We start from the raw sequence: 21,508 nt of genomic DNA on the forward strand, positions 1-21,508 counted from the left end.
TAAACTGCATGAAAAACCGCACCAAAAACCTGCATCAAAAACAGCATCAAAAACCGCACCAAAAACATGCAGCAAAAAAGCACCAAAAACTGCATCAAATACTGCACCAAAAACTGCATCAAAAACCTGCAGCAAAAAAGCACCAAAAACTGCATCAAAAACCTGCAGCAAAAAAAGCACCAAAAACAGCACCAAAAACCTGCAGCAAAAAAAGCACCAAAAACTGCATCAAAAAGCTGCATCAAAAACAGCACCAAAAACTGCATCAAAAACCGCATCAAAAACTGCACCAAAAACCTGCAGCAAAAAAGCACCAAAAACTGCATCAAAAACGGCATCAAAAACCTGCAGCAAAAAAAGCACCAAAAACTGCATCAAAAACCTCAACAAAAAGCTACATAAAAAACAGCACCAAAACCTGCATCAAAAACCGCATAAAAAACTGCACCAAAAACTGCATCAAAACCTGCATAAAAAACTGGTGCAGTTTTGATGCGGTTTTTGATGCAGTTTTTGCTGCAGGTTTTTGGTGCGGTTTTTGATGCAGTTTTTGGTGCAGTATTTGATGCAGTTTTTGGTGCTTTTTTTGCTCCAGCTTTTTGATGCGGTTTTTGATGCAGTTTTTGGTGCAGTTTTTGATGCGGTTTTTGATGCAGTTTTTGGTGCTTTTTTGCTGCAGGTTTTTGGTTCGGTTTTTGATGCAGTTTTTGGTGCTGTTTTTGATGTAGCTTTTTGATGCGGTTTTTGATGCAGTTTTTGGTGCTTTTTTTGCTGCAGTTTTTTGGTGCTGTTTTTGATGCAGTTTTTGGTGCAGTTTTTGATGTAGCTATTTGATGCGGTTTTTGCTGCAGTTTTTGGTGCTTTTTTTGCTGCAGTTTTTTGCTGCAGTTTTTTGGTGCGGTTTTTGATGCAGTTTTTGATGCAGTTTTTGGTGCTTTTTTGCTGCAGGTTTTTGGTGCGGTTTTTGATGCAGTTTTTGGTGCGGTTTTTGATGCAGTTTTTGGTGCGGTTTTTGATGCAGGTTTTTGGTGCGGTTTTTGATGCTGTTTTTGATGCAGGTTTTTGGTGCGGTTTTTCATGCAGTTTTGATGCAGGTTTTGATGAGGTTTTTGGAAAATAAATAAACGGAAAATGTGCATGATTTGAATGGAAACATGCATGAAAAATAACGGACAAAAAACGTTCCTATGAGTTTTCCGTCCGGCGGAAACAGTTTTTTTTAACGAATCCTGCAAAAAACGGATGAAATGTGTGGCCATCAGGCGCAATCCGGCGCTATTACAACTCTATGAGAAAAAATGGATCTGGCGGAAAAAAATGGATCCGGCAGGAAAAAACGGATCTGGCGGAAAAAAAACGGATCTGGTGGAAAAAAACGGATCCGGTGGAAAAAAACAGATCTGGCAGAAAAAAACGGATCCAATGTAAAAAAAACCGGATCTGGCGAAAAAAAACGGATCCGGTGGAAAAAAAACGATCTGGCGGAAAACAACGGATCCGACTGAAAAAACGGATCTGGCGGAAAAAAACGGATCCTGCAAATGTGCTCGCAGGATGCATTTTTTTTCCCCATAGACTTGTATTAGCGACGGATCGCGACGAATGGCCACACGGTTCTGCAACGGATCCGTCGAGTTTTGGCGGACCGTCGGCACGAAAAAACGTTCAAGTGAACGTTTTTTTGTCCGTCGCGTCTGCCATTTTCTACTGCGCATGCGCAGCAGAAACTCTGCCCCCTCCTCCCCGCACTTCAGAATGGGCAGTGGATGCGTTGAAAAACTGCATCCGCTGCCCACGTCGTGTACAAATTTCACAACGTGCGTCGGTACGTCGGCTCGACGCATAGCGACGGACCCGTACTGACGCAAGGGTGAAAGAGGCCTTTATGAGCGTTGAATTTAAAAAAAAAAAAATGGAATAAAACGGCGTGGGCTCCCGCGCAATTTTCTGCGCCAGAGGGGGAAAGCCGACGGCCGGGGGCCAATATTTGTAGCCTGCTATGAATATCAGCTCGCAGCTGTCTGCGTAGCCTTTACTGGCTATTAAAATAGGGGGACCCCCCAAAAAAATGACGTGGGGTCCCCCTATATTTTATAGCCAGAAAGGCTATGCAGACAGCTGCGGGCTGATATTCATAGCCTAGAGAGGGGCCATGGATATTGGCCCCCCCCCCGGCTACAAATACCAGTCCGCAGCCGCCCCGAAAATGGCGCATCCGTAAGATGCGCCAATTCCGGCTCTTAGCCCCTCTCTTCCCACTCCCGTGTAGCGGTGGGATATGGGGTAATAAGGGGTTAATGTCACCTTGCTATCGTAAGGTGACATTAAGCCGGGTTAATAACGGAGAGGCGTCAATAAGACGCCTATCCGTTATTAATCCAATAGTAAGAAAAGGGTTAATAAAACACGCACACATTAGGAAAAAGTATTTTAATATTCTTGATTTCACCATACTTACCATACTTCAGCGCCTGCAAAAAACGTAAAATAATAAACCGCATACTACCTGTCCGCTGTAGTTCAATTAATAACGAGTGTCCCACGACGATCTCCCCTATAGAACAGTGACATCGGGTGACGTCACTGCTCTATAGGACCCTCAGTGACACACTGACAGGAGACAATGGCTCCTGCAGTGCATCACTGAGGTTACCTGAGTTCAAAGTGTCACTTTATATAATTGCTGCATGGGAAAATGTCTCATACAGCAATGCCATAAAGTGAGACTAGGGACTTTTTTTTTTACAGCGGCGGAGGAATACAGTGGCGGAAGGATACCTTCCTCCCGTCATTGTGTTTCTGAGCCCCTAGGGAGCGGTCGCATTATTTGATGCTGCTGCTCTCCACGGGAGATCGTCGTGGGACACTCGTGGATTTCTGCGGACAGGGAGTATATTGGTTGTTTGTTTTTTTCACATTTTTTATAGATGACACTGGCTTCGGGGATCAAAATGACAAGTAATGGTGAGTATGTAATCTATGTTTAATGTAATGTATGTCATGTATGTAATGTATGAATGTACTGTATGTCTATATGTATTTATGTATGTAGAATGTATGTATGGAGTATTTTTTTTTTTTTTCATTCAACACATTAGCCGGATGATGGGACTACTACTGTCCCATCATTGGCTAATGTGTCAATCACTGTCAGTGTAGCAGGCATAGCCCGATGGGACTTGTAGTCCCATCGGACGATGCCCGCACTGAGACCCCCGCACGCCGCAGAGACCCCCCCCCACGCCGCAGAGACCCCCCCCCACGCCGCAGAGACCCCCCCCACGCCGCAGAGACCCCCCAGCACGCCGCAGAGACCCCCGCACGCCGCTGAGACCCCCGCACGCCGCATAGACCCCCCAGCACGCCGCATAGACCCCCCAGCACGCCGCATAGACCCCCCAGCACGCCGCATAGACGCCCCAGAACGCCGCAGAGAGCCCCTCACGCCGCATAGATCCCCCAGCACGCCGCATAGACGCCCCAGAACGCCGCAGAGAGCCCCTCACGCCGCATAGACCCCCCAGCACGCCGCTTAGACCCCCTCACGCCGCATAGACCCCCCAGCACGCCGCAGAGCCCTCCCACGCCGCATCAAGCCCCGGCACGCCGCATCAAGCCTGGGCATACAGCGCCGGCCGCATAGAATGAGATCCCTGGCAGGCCCGCACAGACCCCGCCCGCACAGAGACACGCAGTCTCCGCCCACGCACCGCCCACACTCTCCCCCCCCTCCAGAACCCCATATAGAAGGACAGAAAGGGCTGATTTACCGTCCGATACTTGAGTCCCATTCACTTGTATTGGTATCGGGTATCGGTATCGGATTAGATCCGATACTTTGCCGGTATCGGCCGATACTTTCCGATACCGATACTTTCAAGTATCGGACGGTATCGCTCATGAGTCACCAATCATTTTAAGAAACTCTGGCGAAGTTGATGACACTTAAGTGGTGTCTGTGGCCCAATTTTTGGAAAAAATGGAGACTCTTTTTGGAGTCCCCTTGCTGTGTTTTACATAATGTTGGCATCGTCAATTCCAGGTGGGTGGGGTCGTTCCCCCTTCCTTTTAACCTTTAGAGACTACATACACTATGGCTTGGGGTAACACAGATGGTTGAGTCTGCAGAGCTGTTTACTCATACTATGGCCTGGGATTCAGAGGTTTGCTGCAAAGCTTCAGTGTCTGCTAGTTAGCAGAGTAGCCCAACCATGAAGCTACACCGCCTGTTTATCTAATTACTAATTTTTAAGTGCATCTAGACCAGGAAATCCTTTTGGGCCTAGTAGCAGTTTCTGCTAATCAGCAGAGTACCCCACCCATGAAGCAAGCTACACCACCTTCTTCCTTTCTCAATCTAACTCATCTTTTAGGCCCAGGCATAAGAAGTCGTCGAGGTAATGTATATGTGCCCCTTAGAAACGTCCATGATGACCCATTCGAGGAAGCAATTAAACGTCTCAAATAGTGAGCAGGATATGGAGCACCCCATGGGCAAACAGTGATCTATGTAGTATGCTCCTTCACAGAAGCAGCAGAATAGGCGGACACTATTCAGAGGCAGAGATAGTAACCGGAACGCCCCCTCAATGTCTGTTTTGGCCATTAGGATGCCCCTTCCCAACTTCTTGACCCGCCTGATTGCCTCGTTTACTGACCTGCCCCTTAGATATGACAAATGGTGGATTAGTCTGAATGTATTGGGTTCCTTTTTTGGCATGACTCCCAACAGGGATAGCACTATGTCTTCTAGGAAAGTGTTCCAAATGGACCCGCCATTCTGCCTAAAGATATTTCTTTTTTTTTTTCTTTTTTTGTCACGACGTCTGGGTGTTGGTAGGCTGATTGTAGATTTTTACTCCAGCCTTTTTTTATTTTAGAAGGGCATGACGTGCCTATATCTGTGTCTCCTCCTCCTTTTACTCCTCCACCTCTTTTATGTTTGCATGACTATATGCACTTGTGACTTTTCCATGTGTTTGTTGTGTCTTCTGAGCAGTTTGTCAGTTTTTGGACACCTTTTAAGGTGTTTTCTATGTGTTTTCTATGTGTTTGTATCAGTTAGTGTTTGCCTGCCATTGGTTTCAATGGGGTTCGACGGTGTTCGACGAACATTCGACGAACACGCCACAATTCGACTAACCGAACCGAACTCGAACACTTGGGGGTGGCTCAACACTACACATGACCAATTGAACGCTGAGTGGCATAGGTGAGGCAACTATTACAGAGAAATGGTCTGGTTACCGCATGAACAAGTAAGCTGGCGCATGCGCAATGCACTCACAAGTTCCAGTAATGATACCCATATCGGCGCATGTATGTATTTGATCCTTTGCTGATTTTGTAATTTTCCCACTGACAAAGACATGAACAGTCTGTAATTTTATGGGTAGGTTCATTTTAACATTGAGAGATAGACTAACAAAAATAAAATAAAAAAAAAACACATTGTACAAATTATATAAATTTATTTGCATTTTGCCTCTGGCAGGGATAAAGGGGAGGTTAGATTTACTTTTATAGCAGGTTTTTTAGCGGATTTTTATGATTGGCATCTGTCACACACTAAAAGACTTTTTATTGCAAAAAATAGTTTTTGCGTCTCCACATTTTGAGAGCTATAATTTTTCCATATTTTGGTCCATAGAGTTATGTGAGGTCTTGTTTTTTGCGGGACAAGTTGACATTTTTATCGATACCATTTTCGGGCACGTGACATTTTTTGATAGCTTTTTATTCTGATTTTTGTGAGGCAGAATGACCAAAAACCAGCTATTCATTAATTTCTTTAGAGGGGGGGGCGTTTATACAGTTCCGTGGTTGGTAAAAATGATAAAGCAGTTTTATTCTTCGGGTAAGTATGATTACAGCAATACCTCATTTATATCATTTTTTTATGTTTTGGCGCTTTTATACGATAAAAACTATTTTATATAAAAAATAATTATTTTTGCATCGCTTTATTCTGAGGACTATAACTTTATTTTTTCGCTGAAGATGCTGTATGTCAGTTCGATTTTTGCTGGACAAGATGACGTTTTCAGCGGTACCATGGTTTTTTATATCCGTCTTTTTGATCGCTTGTTATTCCACTTTTTGTTAGGCGGTGTTCACTGAAGGGGTTAACTAGTGGAACAATTTTATAGATCAGGATGTTATGGATGCGGCGATACTAAATATGTGTACTTTTATTGTTTTTTATTATTATTTAGATAAAGAAATGTATTTATTGGAACAATATTTTTTTTTCTTTATTTAGGAATTTATTTATTTATTTTTTTGTACATGAAAATATTTTTTTTTTACTTTAGAACATTGCCCCAGTTGAGGACATCACAGTATAGTGTCAGATCGCTGATCTGACACTTAGCAATGCGCCGTGTCAGATCAGCGATCTGACAGGCAATGCTCCAGGCTTGCCGGCGCCTGCTCCGAGAAGGCGCTTGCATGCCACCTCCCTGCAGGACCTGGAAGGAGCCTCGTGGCCATATTGGATCGTGGCCTCCAGGGAGGAGACGCGATCACATCGTGTTGTACCGAGGGTCTCAGGGAAGCACGCAGGGAGCCCCCTCCATGCGCGATGCTTCCCTATGTCGCTGGAATGCTGCGATCATGTTTGATCGCAGTGTTCTGGGGGTTAATGTGCCGGGAGCAAACCGTGACTGCTCCTGGCACATAGTGCCGGATGTCAGCTGTAATAATCAGTTGACACCCGGCGGCGATCGGCCGCGCTCCCCCGTGAGCTCGGCCGATCGCCTATGACGTACTATCCCGTCCCTGGGAATTAAGTCCCAGGTCAACCTCGACGGGATAATACGTCATATGGGATTAAGGGTTTAATATCCTGGCGGAGGGAAGGAGGTTGTCACTCAGGATTTTATAGTACATGGCTCCATTCGTTCTCTCATTGATGTGGGACAATAAAATTTCCACCTCCATCCTTGACCGTGGGGATGGAGATTTTTGGGTCATAGGCAGCAGTTCTCTTCCTCCAAACACGGCGAGTTGAGTTAATGCCAAAGACCTAAATGTTTGTCTCATCTGACCACAGCACCCTCTACCAATCACTAACAGGTGTTCATTGACAAACTTCAGATGAGTAATAATACAGCAATACGTCGCTTTATTAAAAGGCCAAAAAAAAAAAAACTGAACAACCAACCGGTGCCCCAGATAGTCAATTAGTTATAGCAAAAATAGGGGAAAAAACTTAAAATCTAACTTTTATTATTTTAAGCTAAAATAGGACACATAAACATATAAATGATCCAGCTGTAGGATAATGTAACTAAAATTACCTTCAACACTGAAAGGAGAAATACCTTGTACTCAATATAAACAGCTAGTATAGGCACAAGAACAGTAGGTAAATACAAAATTACACCATAAAGAAGCTCTCAATTACCACAGAGGTTCCACATCAAAGCAGAGAGACTCTTAACTATTGCACACTTATTCTGCATAAAGTGTAAGTGCAACTTTCAATCACCACAAAGGTTATACATAGATGCAGAGAACTCTTAAAAATTGCGCATTTATTTTGCCATAAAGTGTTAGTCAGATAGGCTCTGTGTGTTTAATCAGAAATCAACATGTGCTTCAATAATCACTAAACTTTCGGGTTCCACGTTCACCCTCACACCCCAATTAGCTTCACTTTCTTTAGATAATAAACTCGTAGATAGTTCTCTGCAATGTATTGTTTTGCACATGTATGGTCGCCAAGAATTCCATTGCCTATTATTGGAAAAGCCGTACTCTACCCAGTTCTGGCACCATTATCAAGTTCATTACACAACACAGAGCACTTGAGCTTAAGTTCACTCTGTCCAATAATGAATTGGATAAGTTATATCGGAAATGGTACAAATGGGACCAATCTTTCACTCCTCCACTTACATAATTAGCTGATAGATTTGAGTTTGGCTACGCTTTGATTACCTATTCCCTTGCCTCTATAACCTTCTATAAACGGTTTGCTTTTTATCAAGGTCATAGATATGTCTTATTATTGCACTGTTTGTTTCTGATTTGTATACTATAGTTGTTGAACATAATGTTGTTTTTCAAGGGCTGTGTCCCTTGCTTTATTCAGGCCAAATTATTGCCAGTTTGTAATTTTATGTTTTGTTTTGTTATGTTTGCTTTTCTCGCCTATCCAGTTTCCCCTTGGCCCATTCCACATTTCCTTCCCCTCACCTCCATTATTACCCGCCCTCCCTCCCTCTTTACACTTGTTAAAAACAAATAAAAATATTGGAAAAGAAATCAACATGTGATATAAAGCTTGAATCATGCTCAAGGTGATTGACTGATAAATGGAACTCTCACCCATAAATGACGTTCAACTCTATATTCAAGCCCATCAGAACACGGAGAACGACATTTGTCTCCTATAGCAGTCCATTCTTAAGGGCCACAAGGGATACCGTAGTGGAGCGTCAGACCACCTTCTGACGCGTTTCTTCCCATTCAGGGATTCATCAGGGGATCCAGTAGTCTACCAAGGAGGTACGTGCGTCCTCTCACCTCCTGTAGTTAGGCCTAACTGTCCGGCACCTTTTTGTATTATCATACAATGCCCGGCGCCCAGATTCTGGCATTCTCGCAGTCCACCGTGCAGAGATGGAACCTGCTGCTAAGCAATGACGGTCTATATGGCGGTACAATGAGAATACACACATGGGTTAGCTTCACCCTGTGTGAAAGAAGCAAACCTTTTTGTGTCACAGAGCTGCAGTACCGCACGTAACAAAACTAATAATTAAATAGCACGAGAGTGCATGCGGTGCCGCACTGACGGACGCCACTAACTACCCAGACTTGGGTTTGGAAAGCGCGGTGATAGAGCACGGCGCCACACTGGCGTTCACAGCAATAGACGCTGTTTGTGTACTAATGTTGGTAAAGTCAGGCACTAGATTACAATCATCCTCCTTACACGAGCATTCAAACACAAGGGAGGGGATGATTAAAAGGCGACTTTCACTCACAACACACACACATAAACAAGTGTATGCTAGCGCATGGCCGTGCGGCCATAAGAACCTTTTATAGCTGCAGCAAGTTCAGGAGCTTCCTAGAGGACCAATGAGAACTGCTACAGTAACTGAGCAACTTCAGGACCTTCCTGGAGGACCAATAGGTGCTAATGCAGTACCTGAGCATGTGACCCCAGACCTCCACTGAGAGGTCTTCCTTTGGGCATGCTCAGTAGGGGAAAAGCAGGATTTAGTCCAGGAAATGTCTGCTCGCCGCTGATCAGTGCAGGCTACAATGGTAGAGCCTGGAAAGGCAGCAGTAACCCTTTGCACAGAACCAGACTGAGCGAGAAGCTGGGACCGACGTCTCTGCTGAGCAGGCTCCACTGTGGCTGATGCAGAATGAGAGACCGCAGCAGACAAGGTTCGAGATTCAGCCTGTGCAGCGATGGGAACTCGACTCCTAACAGTTGGCAACCTAAATCCTGCGGGCAGAGCTAGGGAATGCTGATTTAATAGGTATGTTATTGTAATTATGCAGTCTTTATTGATACATTTTGGGCATCAGTCTATTATTATGGTGGCTTGTTCACACATCTGACCTTATTTGGCTTAATATTGCCTATTATTTCATGATATATACATCTTATGTGTTCACATGAGTGCCTAAGCCACTGATGTTATTTTGATTTGTATATATATATATATATATATATATATATATATATATATATACATACAGTATATATATATATTTTTGTATAGTGCAACTGTTTGGCACACAATCATGTACGATATTGTTCTCAGCGAGATTTGTCTCTCAGTTTAGGACGTGCATTTGAGAATTTGATTATTTGTTCTATTTTTTATATATTACAGTCTGATATACAATACTCTTCTCTTGATTTGCAATTTAGTCCTGTATATCTGATATTACTCCCCCTGGGAACCATTTCATTGCCTCCTTTATATCAGAGTGTAATCACTGCTTTTGTGATTCTTGAACATTCTTGCATTTTTGCACATTTCTTACTCACTTGCCTTTCATTGGCTTGCATGTCGCTCCAAGATGATTTTAATTGTTTTTAGTCATAACCTTCTGTCTGTTTTAGTATTGTTGTTAATAAAGCCTTTTTTGTATATATTATTGCCTTGTGTGCACTATACTTTGCACTCTTTTTCTTCATTATTCATAATTTTGGTTGCGCATTGAGTAGCACCTGGCTATTTGGATTATTTGTATTAGATAAAGTGGTGCCCACTTTCTTTCTATTTCAAATCCTGCTCATTGGCGCCCGCACTCAACATCGTCTGACCCTACCTGTCTGACCCTACTATAGACAGTCAAAGAAAACAATCAAATGTCAGCTGTTCATTCAGACCCAGCGGAGACAAGGTTTTGAGTTGATAGATCCATCTTGCCTCATGTTGCAATATGCACCTATCCCAATACCCTCCCCTTGCAGGCTTCCCAATTTTTTCAATCCCCATAAATTTGACTTCAGAGGTGTGTCCCCCATGCACTTAATTCATATGTCTTGCAGGGGGGTATCTCTGTTCCCCAATACGTCTCCTAAACTCTCTTTTAGTTTTACCCACATATTCAAGTTTACAGGTGCATGTTGCTTTATAGATAACCCCCTCAGTCTTGCAATTAATGAAAGATTTAATTTCATATTCTTTCTGGGCATTTTGGCACCGAAAAATCTTTCCCGTCTCAAGGGAGTTATATGCAATATAATTGCTACATCTGGAGCAACCCCTTGTTCTAGATGTAAGCCAAGTGAATGTCTGTGGATTGGAAAAATGACAATGGACCAACGGTCCTTCAGTGACCTCCCCTTTTTATATGTGATTTGTGAGTGGGCAGTCAATGTCTCCTCAATGCCACTATTCATAATAAGCACTTTTCAATGCTTTTCCAGAATGGATTTTACCCCTTGGGCTCCATTGTTAAAAGTAGTAATGAACAGTGTATTGGCCTCTTTTTTTCTTTTTTGTGAGATTTTGATAGTAAATCCTCTCTTTGACTATTTAGAGATGTCTTATAGACCTCCCTCAAAACTTTGTCTGGGTACCCCCCTCTCTCAAAACCTAGTTCCCAATTTGTCTGCTTGATATTTAAATTTCTTCATGTCTGTACAGTTTCTTCGAATTGTCATATATTGACTTTTGGGTACACCCCTCTTTTGTGCGTTAGGATGGCTACTTTCCCATCTTAGTATTGAAATTTGTTGAGGTTGGTTTTCCGTGTTTCTGGTGCCCAAGATGCCATCCAGCATCCTCTCAATCAGAATGTCCAAAAATGACAGTTTGGTTTTGTCCATCTCAAAAGTAAACATCAGTCCCAGATTATTTATGTTAAGGACCTCAACAAAAGCCCGTTTCAGTACTGTGCCAGGTCACAAAGACGTCATCTATGTATCTCAGCCCCATGAGAACGTTCTCACTGCCTTGGGGTTGCTAAGTCAACCCTGTGAAAACTGTTTCAATAATAGTTCAATTCACCATGCATTTCAACATAATTGTAGTTTTGCGATTTTTTTTTTTTTCACAGAAATTTCCATTATCTGAAAATGAGCGAGACACACGTTTCTACCTTAACCCAGATTTTTTGGCAGATGCCTTCCTCCCCCACGGATATAATACTAATCTTATCGCAGAAATTAGAATCCACCACGATAGAAGGACGGTTGTTATAAGATGTATTTTTATTCTGCATAATATATATTTATGATCCGGACATCCATGGTTTAACAGCAAGGTTGAATGCCTGTGAGTGAGGGTGCGTTTGTCATGGTTAGAACATGGTTAATGTCCTGTTCTTTCAGGGTTAATATTGTTGGCCTCTCTATCAAGATGGGAAGGGTATTTATACTCACTCTAACCTGGTTTCTCTGTCAGCTATACGTTCTGTTTCAGTTTGTGTGTGTGACCCCTGGAGTGTGTGCCTGGCTTCCATAATGTTTATCTTGCTTTCTATGCTTTACTCTGTTCGTTTTTCTGGATTACTGAACTCTGGCTTTGCTTCTGATTATCCCCTATCTCTCCCTTTTGGTACCTCGTGATCTCCTGGCTCGGATGTCTGCTTGTTTAATTATTCTTTACTGCTTGTCCCTTCTCTGTTTCCTGGCATCTGGCTCCACCCCCTGACCTCCACCTACTCTGTCACATGTTTTAGGTCCTGTTGCTTACCAGGTCACTCTGTCACATGTCTAAGGTCCTTTGGGTTACCAGGTAAGTAAATCAGTATTTAGCTCCTTTGCTGCTGTGTGAAGCTCTCCCCACAGCATTAAGGCCGGCGTCACACTCAGCGTAAGACAATACGGTCCGTTTTTTACGGCCGTAATACGGAGAAATGTTCCCAAAATAGTGATCCATATGTCATCCGTAGGCAGGGTGTGTCAGCGTATTTTGCGCATGGCATCCTCCGTATGTAATCCGTATGGCATCCGTACTGCAATATTTTCTCGCAGGCTTGCAAAACCGACATCTAGTGGATTTATGTGCTCAAATGTTCGTTAAAACATATCTACAGTATGTATGTATATATATATATATATATATACTGTATATATATATATATATATATATATATATATGTCATTGAGACACATATATATATATATATATATATTGAAAAAATTTTTAGAACAGCATCATATTACCACACTTGCAGTGCAAAGCTTTCCAAACCAGTATTCAGGTGGTTCCAATAATATAAGAAAAAAAGGAAAACAGCACAAACAAAGTAACAAAAAAAGTGGGTCTTTAATGCCTGGACGGCGTGGCGACGTTTCGGATTTTCCAATCCTTTTTCAAGCAGTGAACATACAAATGAAATGAGTATATATAGGTATTACACATGTTGCTCATTAATTAATTACTAAAACATTGTTTGCAAATATATCTTCAATATCCATCCATTATCATATTACAATAAAGTGCATTCGTACATATTCCATTTAAAATAGATAAACATCAAACCATGATATTTTACAAATAAAGTGCAATGTGATTGTGAACTAAATCTATAAATGATCAATTAAAATCCCCCAGATGTCCCAATCTATTTAAAAATTAAGCTAGAGACGTACTTACAACACAACACCACATGTTTTTCATTCTCAGCGTCCCCCTAGAATTACTGCGCATGTCTGTGGCGTCAAAACAAGCAAGCAAAGGATTATGGTAGGCGCCTGCGCACTAGCATTCTAAGAACGTCGGCGCCATTTTGGAAAAGGGAAAGAGGACCTGATTCCCAAAAGAAAAAGAACGAGAGCAAAATAAAGAAAATATGTTTGATTTTTTTGTAGTTCTTTCATAGCGCTATCTTACCCATCAGCTCATAATGCCATGACTTAAAAATGTTATATCAAAGAATATTTCTCTCTTTTTACATATATCTACATGGCTGATAGGAACGCTATATATGTTTATATAAGGGCACTCACTATTTCTTAGCATCTTAGAGTACCTTAATTATATCTTAATGGCATAGACAGTCTAGGACATAAGTCCAAAAAGACACAGGACAGCCCTCCCCAATTAAGTGGGACCTCCTGTATTCCAACAAGGACACAGAGAGAACAGGGGGTGGACAATCCCCCTCAGCTCACTCTCGTCACCTGTATAATCAAGACCATGTCTTTTTTGCCAAATAATACTCCAGAGAAGCAAATGAGTGCCAATCATATTTTTCTTTTATTATAATAACATTTTCTTTTTATATATAGTCCACTTTTACCAAAAAAAAATAATATATTTTTTTCAAAAATATTCCAAAAAATCTTTGCGTAGAATACGTCTCTATTTTCATAGATTGGAAATCTGGAAGATAAATTAAAAACATCCATTTAAACATATATATATTTAGAGGAACAAATTGATACATCCTACAAGACCTGACTAGTTTTAAAGTCCACGTTTAATCCATACGGTTTCAATGTGTTGAGTTTCATAATCCACTCTAATTCCCTCTTTTTAAGTAATTTGACTCGATCACCACCTCTTCTTTGAACGGGGATCATGTCAATGATGCGAAATTTTAATTGTTTCTCTGTATGTGATTTTTCCACAAAGTGCTTTGATACCGGCAAGTCCATACGTTTCTTCCTTATGGTATGTCGGTGCTGATTGATACGAGTTTTAAAATCACAAGTTGTCTCACCGACATACCATAAGGAACAAGGACATTGCAGCAGATACACCACGAACTCGGAATCACAAGTTAAAAACTGCTGTATTCTGTATTCTTCGTGGGTAAACGGGTGAACAAAACTTGACCCTTTAAGCATCATGCTGCAATTAATACATGATAAACATGGAAAACATCCTTTTCTACTCTGACCTGATAATGTAGTTTGGATAGACTTTTTAAACGATCCAATATCAGATTTAACTAAAGTGGAACCTACAGTTCGACTACGTTTATAAGAAAATACTGGTAAGTTAGAAAATTCTGTTACATTTGGTAGACATTTGGATAGCATTCCCCAATGTTTGCACACAATATTTGAATTTTTTTTACTTTCTTCACAGAAGGATGTTACAAAGGGGATCCGATTTAAGTCCTTCTTTATAAGGTTTCTTCTGTAGCAGGACTTCTCTACTTATCATATCAACCTTAGTTTTCTGTTTACACTGATGACACAATCAAATTTACTTTGGTTTATTCAAAAACAAACATCCAATTTTTGGATGTTAATGTGAAAATTAATAATAACAGACTTGCGACTCAGCTGTATTCGAAAATGACAGATAGAAATGACCTTCTTTTATATAGCAGTCAGCACCCCAAAAAAACAATTGAATCAATTCCGTTTAGCCAGTTGATTAGGGTTAAACGAATTGAAAGTGAGGAGGAGTCCATGCAAAAATCAATGGAAGGTGTCTTACAAAAATTCTCAAATAGGGGCTATCCCACCAATCTCTTGTGTAAACAGAAAACTAAGGTTGATATGATAAGTAGAGAAGTCCTGCTACAGAAGAAACCTTATAAGAAGGACTTAAATCGGATCCCCTTTGTAACATCCTTCTGTGAAGAAAGTAAAAAAATTTCAAATATTGTGTGCAAACATTGGGGAATGCTATCCAAATGTCTACCAAATGTAACAGAATTTTCTAACTTACCAGTATTTTCTTATAAACGTAGTCGAACTGTAGGTTCCACTTTAGTTAAATCTGATATTGGATCGTTTAAAAAGTCTATCCAAACTACATTATCAGGTCAGAGTAGAAAAGGATGTTTTCCATGTTTATCATGTATTAATTGCAGCATGATGCTTAAAGGGTCAAGTTTTGTTCACCCGTTTACCCACGAAGAATACAGAATACAGCAGTTTTTAACTTGTGATTCCGAGTTCGTGGTGTATCTGCTGCAATGTCCTTGTTCCTTATGGTATGTCGGTGAGACAACTTGTGATTTTAAAACTCGTATCAATCAGCACCGACATACCATAAGGAAGAAACGTATGGACTTGCCGGTATCAAAGCACTTTGTGGAAAAATCACATACAGAGAAACAATTAAAATTTCGCATCATTGACATGATCCCCGTTCAAAGAAGAGGTGGTGATCGAGTCAAATTACTTAAAAAGAGGGAATTAGAGTGGATTATGAAACTCAACACATTGAAACCGTATGGATTAAACGTGGACTTTAAAACTAGTCAGGTCTTGTAGGATGTATCAATTTGTTCCTCTAAATATATATATGTTTAAATGGATGTTTTTAATTTATCTTCCAGATTTCCAATCTATGAAAATAGAGACGTATTCTACGCAAAGATTTTTTGGAATATTTTTGAAAAAAATATATTATTTTTTTTTGGTAAAAGTGGACTATATATAAAAAGAAAATGTTATTATAATAAAAGAAAAATATGATTGGCACTCATTTGCTTCTCTGGAGTATTATTTGGCAAAAAAGACATGGTCTTGATTATACAGGTGACGAGAGTGAGCTGAGGGGGATTGTCCACCCCCTGTTCTCTCTGTGTCCTTGTTGGAATACAGGAGGTCCCACTTAATTGGGGAGGGCTGTCCTGTGTCTTTTTGGACTTATGTCCTAGACTGTCTATGCCATTAAGATATAATTAAGGTACTCTAAGATGCTAAGAAATAGTGAGTGCCCTTATATAAACATATATAGCGTTCCTATCAGCCATGTAGATATATGTAAAAAGAGAGAAATATTCTTTGATATAACATTTTTAAGTCATGGCATTATGAGCTGATGGGTAAGATAGCGCTATGAAAGAACTACAAAAAAATCAAACATATTTTCTTTATTTTGCTCTCGTTCTTTTTCTTTTGGGAATCAGGTCCTCTTTCCCTTTTCCAAAATGGCGCCGACGTTCTTAGAATGCTAGTGCGCAGGCGCCTACCATAATCCTTTGCTTGCTTGTTTTGACGCCACAGACATGCGCAGTAATTCTAGGGGGACGCTGAGAATGAAAAACATGTGGTGTTGTGTTGTAAGTACGTCTCTAGCTTAATTTTTAAATAGATTGGGACATCTGGGGGATTTTAATTGATCATTTATAGATTTAGTTCACAATCACATTGCACTTTATTTGTAAAATATCATGGTTTGATGTTTATCTATTTTAAATGGAATATGTACGAATGCACTTTATTGTAATATGATAATGGATGGATATTGAAGATATATTTGCAAACAATGTTTTAGTAATTAATTAATGAGCAACATGTGTAATACCTATATATACTCATTTCATTTGTATGTTCACTGCTTGAAAAAGGATTGGAAAATCCGAAACGTCGCCACGCCGTCCAGGCATTAAAGACCCACTTTTTTTGTTACTTTGTTTGTGCTGTTTTCCTTTTTTTCTTATATATATATATATATATATATATATATATATATATATATTCTGTTTTTATATTTAATTCAGCGCGAGATGTGTGAAAAGCCTGTAATTCAATTGCCGGCTTTTTCTTTCTCCTTCAGAAACCCGACAGGATATGAGACATGGTTTACATACAGTAAACCATCTCTTATCCCTTTTTTTTTGCATATTCCAAACTACTAATGTTAGTAGTGTGTATGTGCAAAATTTGGCCGCTGTAGCTGCTAAAATAAAGGGTTAAATCGCGGAAAAAATTGGCGTGGGCTCCCGCGCAATTTTCTCCGCCAGAGTGGTAAAGCCAATGACTGAGGGCAGATATTAATAGCCTAGAGAGGGTCCATGGTTATTGGCCTCCCGGCTACAAACATCTGCCCCCAGCCACCCCAGAAAAGGCACATCTGGAAGATGCGCCTATTCTGGCACTTGGCCACTCTCTTCCCACTCCCATGTAGCGGTGGGATATGGAGTAATGAAAGGTTAATGTCACCTTGCTATTGTAAGGTGACATTAAGCAGCTACAGAGGCCAAATTTTGCACATACACACTACTAACATTAGTAGTGTGGAATATGCAAAAAAAAAAAGGATATGAGATGGTTTACTGTATGTAAACCATGTCTCATATCCTGTCGGGTTTGTGAAGGAGAAATAAAAAGCCGGCAATTGAATTAACGGCTTTTCTGTATAACACCGCTGCATATTTCTCGCAAGTCACACTGCTGGTCCGTGTGTAATCCGTATTTTTCTCGCCCCCATAGACTTTCATTGGCGATTTTTTTGCGCAATACGGTGACAAACGCAGCATGCTGCGATTTTCTATGGCCGTACAAGACCGTATAATACGGATCAGTAAATAGGAACTGGAACATAGAGAATCATTGGGCCGTGTGTTATGCGTATTTTACGGGTGTATTTTCTGCTCTCATACGTCCGTAAAACTCGCCAGTGTGACGCCGGCCTAATACCCAAGAGCCGTGACATTATAGCTGACTGTACAGTCTTTTTCTTTGGTGGGGGGTGCTAATATGCCATGGATCTGGCTCTCACGGGGCAGATTAATGAGCTCTCACAGCTTTTTCAGAAACTGTCCGTGGAGCAGCAAGCCCTGGTCCACTCACAACAATAGGTGCAGAGAGATGTGGCAGGTGCTTTACAGATGTCTGCTCCATTGGGATTCTGGGATTCCCCACTGATGTAGCGCTAGCAGATCCTCAACCACTAGTAAAGTTACCCAATACTTTTTCTGGGGATAAATAATTGTTCAGGGTTTTTAAGGAGGGATGCAAGTTATTTTTTGTGTTGCATCCCCAGGCCTCTGGAAATGAAAGGCAGAGGGTGGGGGTATTAATGTTCTTGTTAAGTGGGGCTCCACAGGCATGGGCTTTCTCTTTCCCTTCCTCTGCTCCTGAACGCATGTCTGTGAACCTGTTTTTTTGTGGCTCTGGGGCATATTTATGTGTGACTCAGGGGAGGCACTCCACTGAATGGTTCTGCTCAGAGTTTAGGTGGTGGGCAGCAGAAGTTTCTTGGAAAGACGCAGCCCTGAGGTGGTTGTTCCGCAAGGGTCTGTCTGACCGTCTGAAGGAAGCTCTGGCTCTTCATCATCCTCCTGATACCCATTAGGACACCATGACACAGGCGGTCCGAATAGACCAGAGACTCCATGCTAGAGGAGTGATGCAACAAGAGACCTCCTTGTTCTCCAAATTGTGTGACGCTGCACCTGTATATGAAACCATGGATATTGGGTCGGTCTCGGTTATGGAAAAAGCACCACAGAGACAACTAACTGTGCTTTTACTGTGGAGCCTCTGGACATTGGAAAAGGAACTGCCCCTCCTGTCCTTCTGTGAAACCGTATGTGAAATGACTAAGTCTGGGCAACAATCGTGGAGGTTGTCCACACTCCCAGGTACATTTTTTCTCGCTTACAAAAACAGTGCTCCAAGTGGAATTGGAATTTGCTGGCGGTCCTTTGTTGACCACCGCCTTTGTTGACTGCAGATCTTCCATTAATTTGATTGATGCCCAAGTTGTGACTCGTAATAAGATAGGGACCGTCAGGCTGAAAGACCCTGTTAAGATTGTGGCTGTTGCTTCGTCCCCTCTTACCCGGGATGGAATTTGTTTCAGGAGTCAGGACTGATGTTTTTTCTCTGAAAGTGGGTTCCACTCATGTGCAAAAATTAAGTTGTTTTTTTGATGAATAGTCTGCCTGCAGGACTGGTACTGGAAATGCCCTGGCTGCAACGCTACAATCCTGCCATTGCTTGGGTGTTGGGGGAGTTCACTCAATGGGAATGTAAGGATAATGGTCCATGTTGTAACCTGTGACATTTTGTTAACCCGGTAAAGTCTGTATCTGTGTCGTCTGTCAGTCTGGAGGGTATTCTGGAGTACCTGAAAGACTTCGAAGACGTGTTTTCCATAAGTGAGGCTGAGGTGCTTCCACCACATCGCATCGACCCGGTGATTGTGCTATTAATTTAATCCTTGGAGCCAAATTACCCAAGACTTATTTATACAATTTGTCTGGGCCTGAGCGCCAAGCCATGAAAGAGTACATCACATAAATTCTCTGTAAGGGGTATATTAGGCCTTTTGTCTCACCCGTGGCAGTGGGGTTTTTCTTTGTGAAGAAAAAAAGATGATGGTTTGCGGCCGTGCCTCGACTTTCGGGAACTGAATAAGATTACTGTAAAAAACACGTATCCTCTTCCTCTGATTTCTGATTTATGTAATCAACTCACTGGAGCCAAATGGTTTTCTAAGCTTGACTTACAAGGGGCTTATAACTTGATAAGGATCTCAGAGGGGGATGAATGGAAAACAGCGTTTCTGACGACCGAGGGCTTGTTGGACATTTTGGTTATGCCCTTCGGGCTCAATAACGCCCCTGCTGTTTTCCAGAGTTTCATTCATGTTGTTTTTTCTGATCTGATTGGGTGCTATGTTGTAATTTACCTGGATGACATATTGATATACTCAGAGGAAAGTCAGTTACACTTACACCATCTACATATGGTTCTTGTGAGACTCAGGGAGAACCATTTATATAGAAAAGGAGACAGAAGATGGCACTGCCAACACCATTAGGCTGCCAAGCTATTAATTATCAGGTGTGTCTTTTAACCATGCGGTTACATACTGTGCTTCATGATCTCAGGTGCTCTTGGGAAAATAACATTGTAGTACACTTGTGTAAATGAGAAGTAAAAAGGAAGGCGCTCACCGATCTGTTAAAAATTCCTTGCTTTATTTGATCTTCATTAAAAATCCATGGCCGGGAGAGTGAGTAATGGAGCTAAAGTGAGCAGGTGTTGACGACGGCCGTTTCGTGCTGTGTAAGCACTTCTACGAGTCAGCTCCTACACTGACTGTGGAGGAGAAGGTGTGGTTGTCTACACGTAACATCAAACTTAAGATACTCTCTATGAAGTTGGGCCCCAGGTTTATAGGTCCATGCAAGATTATAGAGGTGATCAACCAAGTGGCCTATAGATTACAGTTTCCCACCTCCTTCAAAATATCTAATTTCTTCCACAGGTCCCTATGAAAACCTGTGGGGACGGTTACAGAAGATTCCTCATCCATTGTTCCACCAGTATTGGTAGAGGGGCAGCTGGAGTACGAGGTAGGGCGCATCATTGATTCACGGTGGGTGCGTCGAAGGCTTCAGTACTTGATACAATGGAAGGGATATTCTATTGAGGATCGGTCATGGGTTCCGGCCAGTTCTGTGCATGCTGTTTGACTGCTGCGGGCTTTTCGTGCCAGATACCCTGAGAAGCTTGGGGGTCCAGTGGCCCCCAATTAAGGGGGATACTGTCATGGTTAGTACATGGTTAATGTTCTGTTCTCTCAGGGTTAATACTGTTGGCCTCTCTTTCAAGATGGGAGGGGTTTTTATACTCACTCCTAACCTGGTTTCTCTGTCAGCTATACGTTCTACATCAGTCTGCGTGCTTCAGTTTGACCCATGGAGTGTGTGCCTGGCTTGCATAGTGTTTATCTTGCTTTCCGTGCTTTACTCTGCTTGTTTTTCTGGATTAATGAACTCTGGCTTTGCTTCTGATTAATTCCTGTCTCTCCCTTTTGGTACCTCGTGATCTCCTGGCTCCGATCTCTGCTTGTTTGATTATTCTTTAGCGCTTGTCCCTTCTCTGTTTCCCGGTGTCTGGCTCCACCCCCTGACTTCCTCCCACTCTGTCACATGTTTAACATCTTGTTGCTTACCAGGTCACTCTGTCACATGTCTAAGATCCTGTTTGTAACCAGGTTAGTAACTCAGCGTTTAGCTCAGCTCCTTTGCTGCTGTGTGAATCTCTCCCCACATCATTAATACCTGGAAGCCATGACAGCATTCTGGAGATGCTTGTTTTGCATTTCAGGGAGAGGATGTGATGCAATGTCTGTGTGTCTGTGAGCAGGGCATGAACCAGAAGCCCTGTGTTGCGTACCAGTGGGAGGAAGTAAGTGTAAGCACTAAGCAGTAGTGATAAGCGAACGTTCTCACCACTACTCGTTACTCGCCCGAGTATCGCTATGCTCGGCGTACTCGGCGAGAAGCAAGCATTTCTGGGATTAGCGGTATCTGCAGTCTCCATCCAGCAGTTTTGCGGACTTTAGAGACCCCATCATGGTGCAGGGAT

Source organism: Ranitomeya variabilis, chromosome 4 (genome assembly GCF_051348905.1).
Source record: "Ranitomeya variabilis isolate aRanVar5 chromosome 4, aRanVar5.hap1, whole genome shotgun sequence".
NCBI classification, from domain to species: Eukaryota; Metazoa; Chordata; class Amphibia; order Anura; family Dendrobatidae; genus Ranitomeya; species Ranitomeya variabilis.